Source organism: Corvus cornix, chromosome 2 (genome assembly GCF_000738735.6).
Source record: "Corvus cornix cornix isolate S_Up_H32 chromosome 2, ASM73873v5, whole genome shotgun sequence".
Lineage (NCBI taxonomy): Eukaryota > Metazoa > Chordata > Aves > Passeriformes > Corvidae > Corvus > Corvus cornix.
The window spans coordinates 89,655,413-89,675,249 of NC_046333.1; the positions used below are offsets into that span (position 1 = coordinate 89,655,413).

General features: G+C 36.1%; 1 long non-coding RNA gene across 1 annotated transcript in view; it reads left to right on the top strand.

Annotated features, from left to right (window-relative positions):
- LOC109143865 overlaps window positions 1–17,249 on the top strand; it is a 44,369-nt gene extending 27,120 nt beyond the window's left edge. Inside the window, exons 3-4 of the long non-coding RNA XR_002044247.3 lie at window positions 12,696–12,751; window positions 17,101–17,249. This is a non-coding gene — a long non-coding RNA (uncharacterized LOC109143865). The remainder of the gene's footprint in view (window positions 1–12,695; window positions 12,752–17,100) is intronic.
- The last annotated feature ends 2,588 nt before the right edge of the window (window positions 17,250–19,837 follow it).

The following is a 19,837-nucleotide window of genomic DNA, read 5'->3' on the forward strand; positions in this document are numbered from 1 at the left end:
CATTATTTTCCCCAAAAAGTTCTAGCTCTTTGTCATAAGGAAGGATACAAGATCATGCAAATGTTTTTGACTTGTCAGCTTCTTCTATGATTTTTCCTGTGAAGTTGGAAAAAAAGTGCAAAAATTCTATTTGGCTACAATGCTAAGTTAAAAGATCTACAGCTGTTTCTCTTTAAAATATACACATAAAATGCTACCAAGCTTCAGGATGTAATTTATGTGTTATTGTTTCTTGCATGGAAATTACTAGAACTGTGGTTTCATAAGCTGTGATATTAATTAAAGCTTAGTGTTAAGTATATGAAGGCCATGACAACCAAATTCTTAAAAACTCTAATAGAAAAGAAAATAAAATGATAACAAGTAAGTCTAATATGCACTATAAATAAGGTGTCCCTGCCCATGGCAGAAGGGTGGAAACTAGATGATCTTTAAGGTTGCTTCAAACCCAAAATATTGATTCTATGATTACGACTGCATGCTTTAAAAAATGTAGCAACCAATAGAATGTTTACTTAAAGATCTGAGAAGTAGAACTTTTTTTCTGAACAGTTTAATAAGAAATGTGCCAGGGTAAGTGTTAAATCTACTCCTCAGTCTCATTAGTATTTGTCATCTGAAAGGGTTACCAAGGAAAAGAAAGTCTAAGGTAGTCTAAAACAAGGCCAAAACGATTTATATTGGCAGCCAAAGCCAGCCTGCCAGTGCAAGTCAGTTTTTCCGACTCTTAGTCAGAGAGTCAAATAAAGAGAAGTGAGCCTGCTCAGATGGTTATTCCTGAAACCAATTAAAGGCAATTCTGAGGTTCTTTCAACTTATCCCATTATAACCTTCAGTAAACCACCACCTAATTTTTTTATTATAATTATTGGTGTAAATGCTAGCTCATAGACAATTAGTGTTCTCTGTAGGAACTCACATACTGGATTGACTTTGTAGAAAAGCATTGCATAAAGTTAAATGACTTTAGGGATAAAGGAACTTTATACAGGATGGTTTTCTGAATCTATTCAGCAAGCCATAAAATCCCAACTAGCTTGTTTGGAAAACAGTATGTCTGGCTTATGAATTTAGTGGCTTGAGAGTTGAGCTAGTGGTAAACCTGAAACACTGAAAATTTATTTGCTGTCTTTGAAATTAAATAATTACATTGGTCTGCAAAATCTGGGATGCTTTGTTACAGTTTCATCATTAAAATATTTTTACCTGTTTCAAATTCTTTGTGTTGTCTCTAGTAATCACAATTCCTTTTCTGCATCAGCTGTATAGATTCAGAATTCTAAGTTTTAGGACATTTATTTTCTCCTCTGTAGTCATGTGATCTGTGGGAGTTTTCTCACGATTTTTCACAGGTTTTACACTACCAGAAGAGGACAATTTCCCTTAGTCCGATGTTTTGGTTTAATTCCAGCTGATCTAAACCCTACATAGTTACACTCTCATTTCTTCCTGGTGGCATGGGGAAGAGAATCAGAAGGGTAAAAGTTAGAAAATTTGTGTGTTGAGATAAAGACAATATAATAGGGAAAGCAAAAGCCATGCACACAAGCAAAGCAAGACAAGGCATTCATTCACCACTTCCCATGGGCAGGCAGCTGTTCAGCCATCTCCCAGAGAGCAGACTCCAGCACACCATAGCTCCAAGGCTTGAGAGGACAAACACCATCATTCTAAATGTTCCCCCCTGCCTTCTTCTTCCCCCATATCTATATGCTGCACATGATGCCATATGGCATGGAATGTCCCTTGAGTCAGCTGGGGTCAGTTGTCCCAGCTGTGTCCCCTCCCACCTTCCTGTGCACCTCCAGTCTCCTCCCTGGTGGGCTGGGTGAGAACAAGAAAAGGCCTTTACTTTGGGTCAGCACTGCTCAACAGTAACAAAAACATCCCCGTGTTATCAACACTCTTTCCAGCACAAAACCAGCACACCCACTTATATGTTCACACCTCTTCTTCACTAAACATCACATTGGCGATTGCTCATCTACGTTAGGATGCCTGACTGATTTGGAGAGAATCCCCAGAACAAGTCACAGGTCAGTCTAGAAATGTATTTACCTTTTAATTTACTTATTTTAAAGATTTGTAGAGACTAATCAGGTCTGATACCAGAGATACAGAGGAATGACCTCCCAGTAGATACAGACCTTTACTTATTCAGCCCTATATCCTGTCTCTGAAATGACAAACCAGGCAACAGAGATATTTGTCCTCATTCCCCCATCCAGCATCTTCTAATGCATTGTTAAGGGACATTTTCCTGCTTACCGATTTGCCTCTATGAAAATCAGTCCATATTTTTGTTTCTGGAGACTGACCAAAAGATCCCTGAATTCTCTTTTGGAGTTATTTTTAAGGACTGGTCTCAACCTTGACACCTTCTTTTCTTGTAATATTCTGTTCCATCTGAGAAATCGATAGTTCATATCAGTAGTTTTCATGTTTAAAATGTAAGTTCCTTTAGAACTCTTTGATTAATTCCACTTATCCTAATAATATGTTATTATTCATATAAACAGTTTGCTCTAAAGGATTCATCAACAGCTCTTCATTCTGCGATTTCTGCAGTTAATCTTCTGGGGGAAAAAAGAGACATGGATATAGGAAATTCCCTGAACTCCATCTTAGTGAATGTCAATGCAGGTGACTGACAACTTTTGTGATGTAGTCCTATTGTCCTAAAGTAAGTCAGAGCTCAGTCCAGGTAGTTCTTTGCCTCTTCAGGTCAGTAGGCCTGAAGGACAGTAAAGTCAACTCAAGGTTAATATAAGCGTAATCCTTGGAATTCTTCTCTGGATTCCAGATCAGTGGAAAAATATTTTCTCATTAATTCTTCCATCTCCTTACACAGAGAATCATTCATTCTCTTGCATATCTTAGAACTTTAGGGAATAGCATGAATCAGATTCAGACTGTAACATGCAGCCTCCATTCAGTTTGAAACATAAATATTTAGAATTGTTCACCTCAAGAGAACTCTCTGTGGACAAGCACTTGCAACGAAAATAACAGTTAGGACTTGCAGTTAAACTGTGGCTCTTCAATCTGTGAAGACCACGCGGATTACACAGCACACTGGTGCTAGCTAGGAGTCTGTCTCTGGCACTGGGGCAGGGAGGAGGCTGCGTAGCCCAGCCTATGAGGATAACAGGTGCGGTAATTTGGTAGACTGAAAGTTTATACAGATTTTACACAGATTCTGCCACTCAAAGTGAATGTGGCTTCTTGTTTCAAGGATTCTTGTGTATCAAGAATGCCAAGATGGAGGTGCTCAACAGCCTTTCTCACAGCTCTTTGTCTCTAGTTGATGAGTTCAACACAATCAACATTTATAAATGCCACAGTTCTATTCGATCTGTTTGAACACTACCAAGAGGAGAGGAGTTCTCAAGAAAAAATACATATATGGAAGAATTATTTAAATCTGCTATCCTCTTTACAAGTAATGCTAAAGGATAAAATCCAAACAAGCTACTAATTTTTCTGTTGCAAAATACTGCTACGAATGGTGAGAGTACTGACAAAAAGTGAACATATATACATGCAACGGTAAAACAAAGTTATGTTTATATAATTTATGCATAATATGTGTAAACACTAGTACCAGTGCAATAAGGTTATTAGAGAAGACCTTGAAATATATTCCTTTCCCCTCAGTGGAGAATAGAGAGCCCTTCATACTGAGGGCACTATTTTTCCAATTATTAGAACAAAAATTCTCTTGTACCAAAAAAGCAGAGAAACAAAGTTTTTGATGCTGGTACATAATTTCAAAAGGAGCTAGCAAGACTCCAAAAAGTTCTAATAAGCAGCCATAGATAAAACCACAGTAGGACATAAAGATATTTTTTTCTGACTTCTTGAACCCTGTCTCCTGTGCTGCTTCATTACATCTCCCTAATATGTATTCAGGTATTATATCTTACATAGTCATTGGCAACATTTTTAAATAGTGCTTATTTAACAGCAGCTGTCTAGTGTTTTGTTTTACCCACGCATTGTTTAAAGCATATTTTTCATCATATTTACAGTATTTATTTGAAGCTACAGTCTTTTACCAGTGAGAGAGTGTAATGTCAGCCTCAGGTTGAACTTTTCCCGACTAGAGATGCCCTGAAGTTCTTTTGCTTGTCCGCACTGCTGATTGGGTGGGATATAGATGACATACAGATGCATCATCTAGAAATGGGTGGCACACCAAATTCTCCTTGACAGAGCTACTGGTTGACCAGCAACCTCCCAGGTTAGTATGGCTGCATACTGCAATTGGTGTGTGCCATCAACTAAGTAGGTGTTATTTCATAATGTCTAAAGGCACTTTACTGTCATGGCACTGGGAATGTATCACAGTGTTGGCACCTATCTAATGGACAGTGAAGTATTTACACTGAAGTGACAGCTGCACTGATCAGGTGTGGTTGGGAAGGAGAACAGGCGACTGCCTAAACAGCACTGACTTTGAAATAGACTGTGAAAAGGTGAAGAAGGCATTTTCAAAATCGTGAAGAATAAAGCAGGAGATGCTGAAGTATGGTGATGTTGTGTCTACAAAAAGGTGATTTTTGTGCTTAAGCCGATACAGCCATCTGCATGTCCACCAAACCTGGTTCATCACAGCTATTAACTAGACCCCATTATCCACAGTTTTTTCGCCCGCAACGGCATTTCATCAATGAATGAGGGATAGGGGCTTAAACAAACAAACAAACAAGCAAACCCAACACTTGCTAATCTATTTTCAAAACAAACTCTCAACAATTAGGCTGGAAGGGATGATTTCCCTCAAATACCTACCTGCAATTTGGTAAAAAGATATGAATAGTTAAGATTAAAATGAAATTTTTACTTCCAGACAAATTATATGTTATATTTGAGATAAAACTTATATATTATTTGCTCCTATCTTTATGTTCCCGTGAGAAAAATGAGAGAAAATCATTTCAGGTTGGTCCAAAATTGATTTTTTCCACAATTTTTCAGGTCAGCCAATGAAGTGAAAAATCAATTCTCCACACAGCTCTAACTCAAGCCCTTCTTGAATATAGAATTATTACTTTCCTCATGAGCATTTTCCATGGCATTCCTCACCACATAAATTAATTTATCTTAATTTGGCATAGATTAATTAATTTATCTTCACAATACTTTTACAAAGAACTGGGACTGCTATTTTGATTTCAGACAAGAGAAGTTGAGGTATAGTTACACTAGAGAGCAAAAATTGCTCTTTTGGATGCTCCCCACAACTACAATCTAATTTAGCAGAGTAGTTAGCTGTTGCATAAAATCCAGAGCTCAGACCACAGACTGTTTAAATGGTCAAAGCACATTTCTCACAGACATCATCTTCCCCTATGCTTTTGTGAAGCGGGGGTCCGGGTTTGATACTGGACACCAGAGACTGGAATCCAATTAGCTATTAGCTAGGAGAAATTTACTTTTAAGGGCCATCACAGAAGAACCAGATCAGAAGAACAACAGAGTTAGAAATAGTTAAGAAGGATAATAATAAAATAAAAGAATATCTATCCCCTGTAACAGTAAAGTACTAACAGTGTTGGATTCTCCTGTGCTACAGTAGAAGTGAGGATACAATACTCTACTAAGACACTGTGCTACGAGCCATCAAAAGCTGCTGCCAGAAATAAAAGACTACACAATGAGGGATATAGGACGAGACCATGCATCTTTAAATCATGAGTACTACAAAGATGATGATGATGAATGTTCGAAGACGTATCTACACCCAGATACAACCAGGACATTCCACTGACAGGACTGCAGGTTCAGTGACATGCCAAAATTTTCCTGTATTGTTCATCCCTATTCATATTTTTTAAATAGTACCTTGACATATTGCTTGAGATCCAAGGCAACTCACTTAAAATCATGTGGGACAAAATCCTGTGTTTTAGTATGACACCCTTAAAGTGAAACCAAACTTTGTGATTTGTCTATCTCAACGTCTTCCTTCAGTCTCATTACTGCACAAGTAAAGTCATTTTCATTCTGAGATGTGATTAAACTCACATTCATGTGCTGATTGAGGCATAGAATCTTTTATTGGGAAAAAATATAGACTTCAGAGTTGGCAGTGGAGCGCTACAGTACTACACTCTGTGAGACCATTAAATTTAATCCTTCCTTCAGACTCACTCCAGGGGTGATTTCAATTAAATTTGCTCAAAATTTATCAGTTTCCTGCATGTATGCATAAATGATTCAGAGGCACTTACACATTCACTGAAACAGAATGTATTGAAGGGTACATATTATTATCATAACTTTTCACAGGTTTTTTTATAAAATTTACCTAAAAGGAGCTTCTATTATACAAAACCCTAGTCCTCTGCATTAAATACTCTTGCTGTTCATTTGGAAATCAAATCTCTTTTTCAATGCAAATCTTGAATATTCCTTAGCCATCAAAACTGCCCTTTCCTTTGGCATGATGGTACAGCTATTTCCTAGAGGGAAAATGATGGCATTTGTTTTACTAATGACTTGAAAATCTGTTTTCTGTCCGCTGCTATGAAATACGGGATTGTTGATTCTGATGTAGTTTTCAGAAGGCGTGATGGAGTTTGTGCATGCAATTCATCATAATTTCTTTATTTTCTCAATTAACATTATGGGAGGTGCACTTTTGCACTAAACAAATACATCAGTAGTGAGAAGAAAAACAATTAACGCTGCACAAGCATCTCAGAGATAACGTTAGATAAGGGGGCAAGCACTTAGTTCACAATAAATGTGTTCACTCTTATCTATCTACAAGAACCTATTAGACATCTTTGTGCCCTGAAGAATTTATCTGCAGGAACACATTGTGTTAGGCCTTTGTTTCTTAACGTGTATCTGTACCTGAAAATACTGCTTGAGTACTTACCTGTGTGCCTGGTTAGGGATGACAACTTCATGCATTTCACACTCACAAAACTTCCAAAGCCCATGATAGATCTACCCGTGGTTTGGTAGCTTCTCACGTCTACCCAATGGAAAAAGGAGAAAGGAAACTAAGTAGTCATTCTGTGTCTGAGTAAAAGACCTCTGAACAGTATGTAAGTCAACTGTTTCAGCAGGAAGGGGAAAAAGACCAGCAAGCTGATAGAAAATATATATTTCTACCAAAATATATTTGAGCATCTTTGGATGTAGCCAAAGGCTCAATTGTTAGCAAGCTACCAGAATTAAGCATTACATTTTACTCATCACCTACTGGATTCTGCTGCTTCCTCCTATAAAACAGCCCTCACTCAATGGCCAATCAACCCACTTTGATAAGACTGCTTATTAAATAAAATACCATTCTGACTGAGTAGGAGTGGCAGACAAGACTAACATAGTAAGCATTTTGTTTTAATTACCTGCTATAATTCAATCTACTTATGCTTTTGTTCTGATTTCTTTTCGTGATTATAAACTCTGGGAGAATGCAGAGCCTTTCTTAAGTTATGCTTTATAGCTTTCTTTCAAATGAACTTAACCTGCATTTTAAAGATGACATCAGATGTCATCTTCGGCTTCATCACAAATGTATGAGCCATAAACCACTATGCATAATCTGACTAGCTAAAGCTGACTTCTTGGGGACACCTTCTCTACTCCCTCCAGCAGGGAGCAGGGCAGGATAGTGGCTTCAGAGACTTAAGTGGTTCGTCTCTAGTCCTGCCAGGACATTCACAGAAAATTAGCGTGCATTCATCTATCAAGGTAACCTGAAAGTCACAGTTGCTCAAAAAACCCTGAAAAATCAGCATTGATAGAAACCATAAAGTTCAAGGTAGCGTATACCAAAGTTAAGATGTAAAAATTGCCACTGTGCTCTGTCGTCTAGAAACCAGACCTTCTACAGTACTCAATTCACTGCATCATTTTACTTATTTCATGCTGTAATTCCTGCAGAAGACTAATGATGTTAGTATGCTGGCTTTTAGTCTGTACCAGATACAGCTACAGTTGTTTATTTTCATTAATTTGGTCTTGGCTGGCATTATAGAAAAGACACAGCTATACATAATTTGTTTGTACAGTGACTAGCACCAGGGAGTATTGGCCCATGACTTGAGCTTCTAAGAATTACAGTAATGAAGATGATTCCCAAAGGAAGGTATGCTTGGCAACTTTCAGATATAAGACAATAAATTTTTCTACCTTCTTTGGAGATAGAAACCAAAGAGTAAATAGGTGGTGCAACTGTTGCACATTTTTTATATATAACTGAGGAGCTTCCTGGAATAAGTCCGGAGAAATATTTCATGGCCCAATCGTTACTTATATAAAATAAGCTAGTGCATTGAATAATTGCATCCCTTTTTGTCTTTAACTAAATCACATCCTAAACTATCTGAAAATTGAACCTCGTGATTCTTTTTACCTTTGTACTTTTAAATAGTTTGGATTAAAAGGGCATTTAAAATTTTTAGCCTGTATTTTTTTCAACTAGACACTTAAAATCAGGTATCTGAGGCTTGCTCATTTAGATTCCTAATTTTATTCATTATAGTCCCATATTCAGAATTCAGGAAACAAATAATTTGATAAAACCCAAAACTCCAGAAAAAAAGTATTTAAATTAAAATTATGAGGAAGATTTGTCCGCATAAATTATGAAAATTCTGGCATCTTAACCTTTCAATAAAACAAATTAATAAATGAACATTAACATTTGCCAGTAGGTTATATTTTACAGGAAAAAAAATGATTTCTAAGGACTTTTGGGCAAGCGTATGTCATTAATATTTGAAACAAAATTCTAGTTATTTTTAACTTACAAATTTCAAAGAAATGGAGTATTTAAACCTATAAGAAGCAGAATTTTGTTTTCAGGTCATATTTGCAAAATGCATGAGGTTTAAATCCCCACAGTGTATTAACATCTGAGAGGTGCTTTGTGTTGTCACAAGTTGTAAAACTTATATGAGAGTCCTGTGTTAACTCTCTTGTGCTTCTGTGCACTGAAGCTAAACAAATTAGGTATTTCACAAGGTAGATTAGTAGAGCCCTTAATACTTAGTATATAAATGCTAATAGTGGAACTCTTAAATAAGGTAAGCAGGAGGAAAATTAAATCTTAAAGGGAAAACCGATTGTGTCTGCAATCCCGAGACAAGCCCCCCTGCAATTTCAATATGTTAATTTACCCTTTTTTTTCCTGGTAAGTGAGGAAAGTAAATTGAATGCTTTAGCAAGAAAATAGTTTAAGGTAATCAATCCAAAGTGAAGAAAAAAAAAACCCCAACCTAGCCCATTTTATCCTGATGCATTTATACGGCTCCATAAATGTACCTGGGTCTTCATAGAGCATTGAGAACAGGTCATTCCTTTGAAAAGTTCACAGTTAATGATAAGAATTGACATATCCTTTTACTATTGGACATGCTGAAACACATCTTGCCATGACGTAACATAACTCCATCTGCATCACTCCTCCTTCCTCACAGCCCACTTTAATGAATCATATTTTAAATCTGGTTTAATGTATTGTTTTAGGGAAAACTTGCATAGTTTGCTATAGAGTGGTTACACGAATGGTATTAAATATCCAGCATGAAATGAACATAATGTGCTGAAGTACTGGAATCACATCAATGATAATTCCCAGATATATTTTATACATATTTTTTCTTATATTATCACATAATTTTGTAAAAATTTTAAAAAGCGAACTTGAAAAACTAGAGCATATTTGAACCAGTGCTGTATTTTTTACCAAAGCCTGTACTGTAAAACCTGTCATAAGTGGCACTGAAAAACTCTTTTCAAATGTAAACAATTATACTACATTCTTTAACTGGCTTTTCTTTATCCCCCCAAGGGGAAAAAAAGAATTTTGATTCAATGAAACTGACTGAAATTCCCTTAAATTCAATTTACTTACCCCATTTACTTATTTTCAAATACCTAAATGTCACCATTTTTCCTTCAAGAGAGGAAAAGCATGTAACCCTTACTTTTAAGTTACCTCCATCTTAAATCTTCTGAAGGGCTCTTGACATATAACAGATACTCATACTGCCACTTTCTCTTGAAAATCATGGGATCCTGAAGAGAGCCTTTGCTGCACTATTTTGTGAGGCTGCATGCAATAAAGATGAATGCAATAAAACAGGGCTTGATCAGACACCAGAACACAGAGCTAAAGTGTCTAGTCAGAGAAAAGTGTGTGACAAGCAAATTAAATAACTCATCTCTGTTATTATATGCATTTTCCTCTTGTAAAGAAAAAGAATTTGCCTCAGTCAACAAAATAACTTTAAACCACTTCCTTTTATCCTAGGTCTTCATAATAGCATTAAAATAAGAACTTAGTTAAATATGGAATTTGCTGTTACATCAGAAATTATGAAGTATCTAGAGAAGCTGGGAGATAGTAAAAAATGGGGTCAAAGATGTAAGACAGACAGCAGTAAATTTTACTGACAGGGAAATGATCGGATCAAATGGTGACAAACCTAAGGCTAGCCTTTTGATTGAGCTGCTTGGATGCTCTATAAATGATTTTGGTAAAAACAATGCTTTGTTCCTGAAACAGCTGGTGTTACAAATTGAGAAAACATGGTCTACACAGAGGATGATCAGGACACTTGCATTGATTGGTTCCTCTGCCTAGCAAATGCAGAAGATTGAAGAGTAATGGGAAAAGGATGAAATTCCAATGTTCGTAGGACAGGAACCTCACCCCTAGGGTTTGACAGGAACCTCACCCCTAGGGTTTAACAGGAACATGTGCTACAGACAAAGGATGTATCAAGCTTTAAGCAAGTGAGGAAGAAGGCCAGTGCTAGTTTACCCACCACAACATGAACCTGATGTACTGAAGGGGGAGATAAAAGGGAAAAAAGGTAGATGTATTCTGGGATGGGTAGACATCAATGTCTTTGTGCATAGCCCTGTGGAGAACCGATCTGAAATGTCATTATCTATTCATGCCATGCACATTCAGAAGAGCTGAATTCAAGCCAGAGCACAGAGACTCAAACCTATATTGTAGCTGGAAACCAAGAGAGCTGTGGCCATTGTCCTAGCAAAAGAAAGGATGAACACACAAGGAAGTAGCTCAGAAGGCTACTATCAACTAGGATAAATTTAGGCAGGGAAGGACTGGCAGAAGGAAAAATAAAAGTGATCGAAGATAATATTCATGAAAAGGTATGGGCTGAAATTATCAGATAGTTCTTTGCGGACAGAGAATTGAGATTCTGAAAAAGTCTTCCTGTGGCAGAGAAGACATAAACAAATCCTGGCCAGCTTTAAGACCTGCAGACTGTAACTGCTGACACTACTGTTTTCACCATGTTAGAAAGAAGCTTTTTTCTTTCTGCTGTGATGTTAATGATTAAAAGATTTTTTTTTCCCCCTCAAAGTTTTAATTTGTATGAGAAAGGCTATGTAAACTACCTGCATGAAAAATTAATGTTCTGCTTTTGTAAAACGGCTTCTAATACAGATATTTCCCATGGGGAAGTTCAGCTCCATGACTGTATATGGCATGGGTAACTTATTGCCAAAGGTCTGGAAGCATGTCACTACTCATGTGACACAAGAAATTCAATCCCCATTGCAAAGAAATTGGATGTGTTTTTTTCCTGTCTTATCTAAACCTCCTTTAACAGTAGGTCTCAGAAATTTTATCTACCTTCATATTTGAGAAACCTGGGATTTTTATGACACTGATGGATTTCAAATGTAGAGGTTTCAAGCATCCAAATTTCAGTTCTGCAGAAGCTCAGTTTTATAAAGAACAATATCCTTTTCCACAGTCTTTGGCCCACAAAATGTAAAAAAAGCAAAAAGGAAAGGTTACTGAAATCCCTATGAAGGTTCAACTGTTTCATTACAATAACAGTTTTAGAATATGGGAGGCCAAAAATCAGACATATGTTGAGTTCAGAATTTTTTTCAGACTCACAGGTGATCAGTGAGAGTTGAGAAGTCTTCATACTCCACTGAAGATGGATTTGACATTACTATGTTACTGGTGATGTCAAACATAGGCTGCTCTGGTTTGTTTTCCCTGTCAGTTCATGCACAGGAGCCAGACAATTTATCTACTCAGGGGACAAGCTTGGCAGATGAAGAACCCACATGCCAGTTTATAGATTTTGCTTTTCCAGCAGTGGCATTTGAATCTGGTTGGCCTTTGACTGATTTTTATTGCAGACATTTTCAAGCTGCTATGTAGCTGGTCTGTAACAGGATTACCTTTCCCTTTGGAACAAGTTGTTGCAAAGACATTTCTAAGTATGAAGATTTTATATTATTTTTAAATATGATTAATGTTATGCAACTTGTGTAGGTATTGTTTGGTTTGTAAGATGGGAATCATTACATACAAACTAGATATCATAAAAAACAATAATTTAAAAAATAGAAAATTATTGCTCAGGTGGAAATAAGATATTTGATGCCTATCCAATGCCAATCCAATGTAACCTATTGTTTTTGGTGCTTACACAAATGATTTGAGGTTAAAAAAAAACAAATCCAAATGTATTTCTGAATTAGTGAGCTTTCCTTCCACAAATCTGTCCTTGGCCTTCTCTCTGTCTTACATAAGTCAACAAGTTTTGTGCATCTGTTATTGCTTCACTCACACAGCCACCATCTTGATGTAATATTTCTGCAAGATGAAAACAAATTTTTCCAGCCTTCCACTTCATGAATAAAGTTTTTATTATTATTTGACTCAACAGGAGTAAAAAAGAGACTTGAAGACAAGGCCAGAATACAGACTGCATGAAATTCTCAAGTAAGCCTAAATATATCTTGGACTCAGTCTCCTGAACAGACCATTGGTCCCCCTGAGACTGAATGTTGCAAGTGAGCCCAAAGAGGAGGGTGAATCACTGCTGGCATGTCCTGAATTATAAAGAGTGATTGGAACAGGTAACTGTGTGCCTGGTGCTGTACTTGTGCTTCCTAATGTGCTGGAAGAGGAGTGCACAAAAAGTCTGGTTTTTTATCAGTGGTATGTACTTTATTAAAGAGGGCCTGGAATGCTCGCACCATCTTACAGTTACAAGCACAGAGCTGGTTTTGTGGTTTGGTTTGGTTTTTTTTTACAAGATAAATGCTCTGATATATCTAAAGCCAGGGTAAATATACATATGTTTGTCTATCATACCAGGGTGAGGTTCTATTCTAGAGCTTTGTTTCTGTTTAACTAAATAGTATTTCTTTGAATCATTGCCTAAAAATTTATTACTATCTCCATTTATAATTATACTTTTACAAGTCAAACATCTTATTTTACTTTCTATGTTAAGATACTCTGAGGTATATGATTAATAGGAAAAGAAATTCTCCACCTCTTCAGACACATAAAACAGACCTTGGTACATGACTTCGCTCAGTTACAACAGCAAGATTGATATTGAACCTCTTTTTCCCTATAGATACTGCAATCATGTCATATAGACTTTAAAAAATTCTTCTCCAATGCATTTGGATATAAATATACATTCATAATCCTTTCTTCCGTTCTGAATTATATGTATCCTTAAAAATATTTGTTTTCATTAAAATGTAATCTTCTAAAGCACATGATATTTACTTAGGCTCATGCTTTCATCATAACCTAATCTGTCATATTTCAGCTGGATTTGCTTTTCATTCAGAATTCTCCATTATCCTAGCAGCACTCAGAACTGAAATCACAGAAAATTTACAATATTTTTTAATGCTAAACTGTACATTTAAAATATTTGTGGCATTATCACATATTAATTCTATGTATAATTGTCATATTATAAAATTATAAAACCATATAAAATGGCTTCAGCAAACCAAAGATTATGTGTTCTTTATTGACTGCTATAGCCAAGTGTCAAATGAACAATTATTTTTGTTCCTTCATATAAATGAAGCAGAATGCAATTGTTTTATTAATTTTCTTGCTTTAAAGCTTACCACTGTGTCTTTTCAAATACAGTGAGAAGTAAAATGGTGAAAAGCTCTACCAGCCTAACAACTCCAGGTCACTCTATCACTGTTGGGAATATTGTTTTAACTCTCCATAATCTTTATAGCCTAACTTTTTTCAGGTATTATTAAATAAAACTTTGTAATACATCAAGGATAACTTTAAAAAGAGAAAAGCTAAGCATAGTTAAGTTAAAAAAATTATTTAATTCAAGTAACTTTCAATCTGTAATATAGCTAAACACCAGTACTGAGCTTTGTCCTAAAAGACATTTTCCCTCAGAATGATGAAAAAAAATGAATGAAGAAGATGGGTAACAAATGCTTGCTTCATAGTTAAAAAGTATACAACTAGAAATTACGTTTCTGAACAGAAATATTCAAACAATGCATCACCTCTAATATGAGTCATCCACTTGCATACTCTAAGAGCTGGTTTTGGGTGTCAGGCATCCTACTCAACCCAGGTAGTATAAGCAACATCAGATGAATGGGATGAAACAATTTCAAGTTACATTCTATTATCTACCCAAACTGCCACAGAAAGATAAACATGTTCTAAATTATCTTATAGCACCCAATGTGACAAATACTCAAATACAACAAATATATTTGATGGTGGTTTGCCACAGGAACAGATACATGTTCCTAATTCCCATTTCCTAATGGGATGATTGGTAGGAGATAAAATTAAATGTGATGGAAGATACTGGTCTCATCCATACTGGTGAATTTCATGTTGTGCAAGCCTTGTTCTTCTGGAAGGAGACTTAAGACCACAACATAGTGTAATGTCTGCACATATAAGGCCACTGACAAACAAAAAATGTCAGCTATTTGTGCTAAAAGTGGTTCTCATGCCACGTGTTGTCTAAGACTTCCTTAAACACATGCTTGAATCATCAAGTGCAGCTCTTCAATAGCATACTGAGACACTGCCACTTCACGCTGACGTGCAATCCTCCACCTCCAACAGTTTCTCGAAGAAATAAAGAACTAAACTTACCTATTACAAGGGATTTGTTCTTCTTAGTGGTTTGGGGTTGGGTTTTCTTCCTGTCTGAAACCCCATTTACTGCTCCAAAAATGTACTTGAAAAAGATTAAACATGCTCAACCTGATATTGTCAGGTAACAGTGTCAGAGTGCACTAGAACTGACTTGTGTGGCACAGAATTGCAACACGGCAGTTCACAGGAGGAGTCTGCCTGTGTGTGTGATTCTCTGACTGCCACCAGTGCTTTGTGCTTGCCATGGTACAGACAGATTCCTTGACCCAAACTTTTGTCACAGACATATTTTCTCCTTCCATCTAGCTTTCTCTTTCCTTCTTTCTCCTTCCTCTATGTTTGCTTCTGATGGACAAAAGAAGAAAACATATTTCCAGGCAACTTGCTATATTTACAATCAAGTGACATGGCAGCCAGACCATTACTTATCAACTCTCCATTAAACTTTAATAGATTAATCATCAATTATTGAGGGATTAATGTTCAGATCCAGCTGTGCTGTCCCAGTTCAGTTCACAAGTGCCAGCAAAGATACTTTATGGCCTACACTGTTGAGCATTCAGATTCCCAAGCACCTCTTACTCTCACATCCAGCTTTCTGAAGCAGAAAAAAGAGGATTTTTAAACTGAGTATGCAGACAGAATAAGAGAGAAGAGGAAATTTGAGCTAAAGAATAATTTTCCAGTGGATGGGATTGCTCTGAGTTTTGTAAATAAACATTTCCACTTGAAAACTAAAAAAAACCCAACAAAACAACAAAAAACCAAAACCAACCCAAACCCCAAAATCCCACCTCTTGAACAGCAGCTTTTTAAGCTAGGTGAAATATGCTAATCTGAAACATATTATGCATAGATTCTATAACATGATCAAATGCATATCTGCCACATAGTGGCAACAGAAAGGGATAGTGACTTATTACTGTACAATAAAAGTAAAATTAACAATCTAAATGTAGCTGAATTTTTGACCTAAAACCAGACCAATTTTTATAATAGCTGCACATATTTTTAAAAGCTGCTGAGACACAGAGGGTACTAATAAGAGTAGCAGATGAAGTGCCCTGATACTTTCCCCATTAAGAATGAAAACTGAAATTCTGCACCATATATATATATTTTGTCAGCTATAAGTACTGAAACACAGGTCAAGAGTCAATAAGACTTTAACTAAAGGAATTGGTACTTAACATACCTTCTTTGGAGATCACTGTGCACATGCCATAAAGACAGGCTCTGTCAAGCAATCTTTCCCTTCCCCTACCCCTGCCAATATCAGTCTACCTGTCAATCCACCTGCCTATTAGTATGCTGTTCAAGGTTGAAAAGAAATACCAAAGAAGTGTCTCTCAGTCAGCTTTCATTGCCACAAGGAATAAACAATGAACAGAGAAACTTCATCACTAGTTCATTATAGTCACTTGTAAACAATTAAGAATTATAAGCAGAGTCTGGGAGTAGGCAGGTTATTACTGAGGTAAAAATTATATGAATCAGGGTACTGAAGCTGTCACATGCAAATCCTACGGGGAAAGTGAAAATGTATATTGATATATAAGGAAGGGCACCATTGTGAAATGCTAAGTGTATTACCAATCATTTTGTTAGCTGATTGTTTTCTTCCATGAGCCTGGGAAATACCAGACGGAAATAATTTTGTCTTTGGCTTTCACAGAAGATTCAAATACATGGAAGAGGAGATTGGAAAATAAAAATTCAGTGCTGTCAATACAGGCCCCATCTATGTTACCTGTGGCTGGGCTATGAGGCTGACCACATGAGAGGTTTATTTAGCAAATATCTCCTGTACTCCTGAATTGACAGGCTACTGGTGCTTTCCAGCCTCCATGAGCTGTGTGCATTGCTCTCACAGATATGCTTGCACAAGAGTATGTGCTCCAATATATTCTCCTTAGAAGAGACAGACATGTTGTAGCTGCACACTGTAGACCAAAGTCTACCTCTCTGGGCACAGGGCAAAATTTTATCAAAGTGAGTTAATAGTTGGTACTCGATTGCTTATGGGTGGAATTGTTACAATGTCCTCAACCACACCTATAAACTAAAAAAACCCCTGAAAGAGCACCAGTGGACTTTGCTTGCAGCACAACCCTCTGATGGATATTATGAGGGAAAATGAATAATGTTTCCTTCTGTTCATTTGGCAGTGTATTGGAAGACTAATAAAATCTGCATTAATTCCAGAAGAAACAAATCTGCAAGAGGACATACATTTAGATGACCAAGCTGGTTTCCATTTCTGACTGTCCTGATGCTTTGAACACTTATTTTAAAGCGAGTTGAAAAGAAGACTTGTCAAAAGAAAATTTACATGTGTATTAAAATAATTTTACAAACATTTAATAGAAATTGTCACTCTTTTCTCAATGTTGATGGAAAGAATAGACCTGAAGAGTCTTTTAGGGTGAAGAAGACGAAGGCAGGTTTTGTGACTGTTCCAAACATATATATATATATATATGTGTGTGTGTGTGTAATATTGGTTTTAGCTTTGGAATAATTTTTTTCCTCTTTCTTTCCTACATTGACACACACGACAACACTGCATCTGACTAGAAATCATTCGATACATGTATTTGACATAAATTTGCTAGCAAGCCAAATACACAAGACAGTATAAGTCTGTAGCTATACCACCTTGGGCTTTGATCTTGTCAGATCTCATAAACTAAGCAAGATTGGGCCTGCTGTGTAATTGGGATGGAAGACCTCCAAGGAAAACCCAGCTGTTGTAGGAAGTGGTGTTGGTCACTCAGTAGGTGGTATTATTCACTCTGGCTCTGCACTGAATCAATGCCGTGCTAAGATGCTGCTGGTGGTATTATCTGTGCACCATACATAAATCTAAGGTGCTGACCAAGTGGGCTAATATCCCCTGGCACATTTCACAAGAGCTAAAATTGTTAACTGCAGCAACCTGGACAAAGTCCAAACTGAATAAATACATGATGCCAACTTAAATATTCTCTAAGTTGCAACTAAATAAAGTACTTAAATACATTTAATTCACTGTATGCTGTTTTGTATCATTTATGTACATTGTTAAAAAACTGCCACATTTTACTCTAGAGGTGATGACATTTCACTGTTGGTTGAACTAATTCATTCATGGCCTATAAAACACAGCCACAGTGAAAAGCATCTTGTACAAGTAAATATTTATACAGAGCGTTTTTACTGCTATGCAATTTGTTTCTCAGAATATATCATATGCCTTAGTTAGGCCAAGTTCTTTTTGTGAACAAAAAATAAAACTAAAAGAACTGTCTTATATTTTTAACTCCCTACTAATTCATCATCTAGGTAAAATTCATCATGTAAATTTTGGCAGATGGACAATATTTTCCTTTACAATAACCTAAAATTAAAAACAAAACAAAGCTTTCCAGGTCTTCAGAGCTTAAAATATCTTAAGATTGGACAGAAGTGTATTAAAGTTTGCATTGTGTATGCAACTCTAGTCCACAGTGTACAGAATTCACTGAGCCATTAAATAAAGTCCATTATTAAAATCTCAATGTTATGTGGCATAATTACGATGAAGTTTGGAGCAACATCTTGAATTTTTATTGCTCTAAAATGTACAAAGTTAAAATTAAAGCTCCTTATTCAACTTTGGATTTTAGACCTCTGATAACACTGTCGGTAAAACATCAGCAAGAAGCAAGATTAATGGCAATGCAATTTTCTCAGGAGAAAGAACCTCTGCTGTTAACATTCCAATTTAATTATTTAACTGTCATTTTAAAAAATTAACACATGATATAAAAAGCTATACATTGGATTACATTTGTATAATTTTGCCAAGACTGAAACTGTGTAATTCAACACAATTTTATTTGGCAGTACTCATGTGAAAGGAAGAATGTATTTAAATGTTCATTTTAATGACATCTTGTTTGAACAAGTCATAATAATTAAAGATATAATAACTTTATCAGCAAAATTAGCTGTCAGATCACTATTTTATTGTTGATCTTAGAATATGATGAAATAACCTTGTAGAACATTTTTGAGGGAGGGAGGGAGGAAGGGAGAGAGGAAAGGAGAGAGTAATGCTGGAGAAAAAAATCAATGATTCTTAATCATGTCGAAATCATGGATATTATGGATAAACGTGGACCATCAAAACAAAAGTAGCAATTCCTGTATTACTCTGTACTGATATATTCTGGATGTTCTTGAAGGAAATTTTCTTGGACAGCCTCAAGATTCACATACAAAAGGAAGAGGTTTTTTACAAATCAAATGGGGGAGTTTGTTACATAGTAATCAAACAACCGTATTTTCTTAAAGAAATTTTATTTACTAAAATTCTGGAATCTCTTACGGGCTATAAGAGCACTTCATCTCACTCAAGACTGCAGGGAGATGCCTAAACTCATTTGTGAGCCAAATCCTAGAATCTTTTCTCTCACCTAAGCAACCAAGCACATCTTTTTCTTTTTCAACATGTACTTCAGTGTTTTCTGGCACATTTTATACTGAAAGGTGTACAAAACAGAAAATATACCAGGACAAATAACTGGAAGTGAAATTTCCCAACCCACAGTGAATGCTCTGAATATTAAAGTGCAGAGTTTAATGCTGATGGACTTTTTCTTTCATGAAATTTCAGGAGAAAAAAAAAAAAAATCCATGTCTTCCTTTCTTTATTGTGGAAAGCTTTAAATAGGTTGAAAGTTGACTACAACACCCATATACACATATATATATACACAAAAACTAACCTAGTCACCTTCTTCCAACTCTCACCCCTCTTGGCTTCTATCTAGAAGAGTTGAAATAAGGGTAAAATTTGCTTTAAAATATAAGACTGCAAAGTTTTTATTACAGAATTTTAACAAAAGATGAAGTGAATACCCCTTTCCAACTATTTCCTGA